The following is a 771-nucleotide window of genomic DNA, read 5'->3' as shown; positions in this document are numbered from 1 at the left end:
AACTCCTGCGTTTGCTCTGATGGTGAATCCCGAACACACCGCTCACAAAGTGAAACTGTGCAATATGATGCATGTCACTTTATGCCCATGTGGGCAGTGACATTAGGAACACACATAGTGGATAAACCTGTTGCACTGAATGGTTCATACTTCAGCTGCTTTTGAGTGCATGATTGCTCTAGTGTCCAAAGTTCTTTTGTTTAAAACATATAACATTTTTAGAAATCAGTAGTTGTCATAATGGAAGAGTGCAAGCTTGGTTATTTTACGTTATTGTCTGTACACATGTAAATAATATTGACTTTCAAAATCATCCACAAATATTAAAGATTTCCTTTTGAACTTTCAGTGTACAAACTTGATAGCCTTTGTGCTTGTATAAATACTAGTGCTGTCAATTGATCAATCAAGTTAATCACATAAATAGGCTGTGATTAATCATGATTAATCATACGTTTAAAATACTACTAAAATACTACAATTTACTTGTTACAAACATTAGCAAAGATGTGCTTTGCCTGAAGATTGTGCTTCAGGCTCGTTGTGCTTCGGTGGAAAGACAGTTCATCACTGCAGTATGTACACACAACTTTGGTTTTATCTAAACTTCCATTCGGAAGCTTTTTAAATCAAAATTTGCCGTTAAGCACACGAGGTCCGTCTGGTTGAAATGAAACAATTACAGATCCAGAACTCTGAAATGCAGTTATTGTTGTGAACATAAAGCCACCCAAAACAAGATAAAGTTCTTGGGGAACTTGAAGTCTTTAC

The sequence above is a fragment of the Seriola dumerili genome, unplaced genomic scaffold (assembly GCF_002260705.1).
Source record: "Seriola dumerili isolate Sdu_G_001 unplaced genomic scaffold, Sdu_1.0 BDQW01000066.1, whole genome shotgun sequence".
Classification (NCBI taxonomy): Eukaryota; Metazoa; Chordata; class Actinopteri; order Carangiformes; family Carangidae; genus Seriola; species Seriola dumerili.
This window is presented reverse-complemented; position numbering follows the sequence as displayed.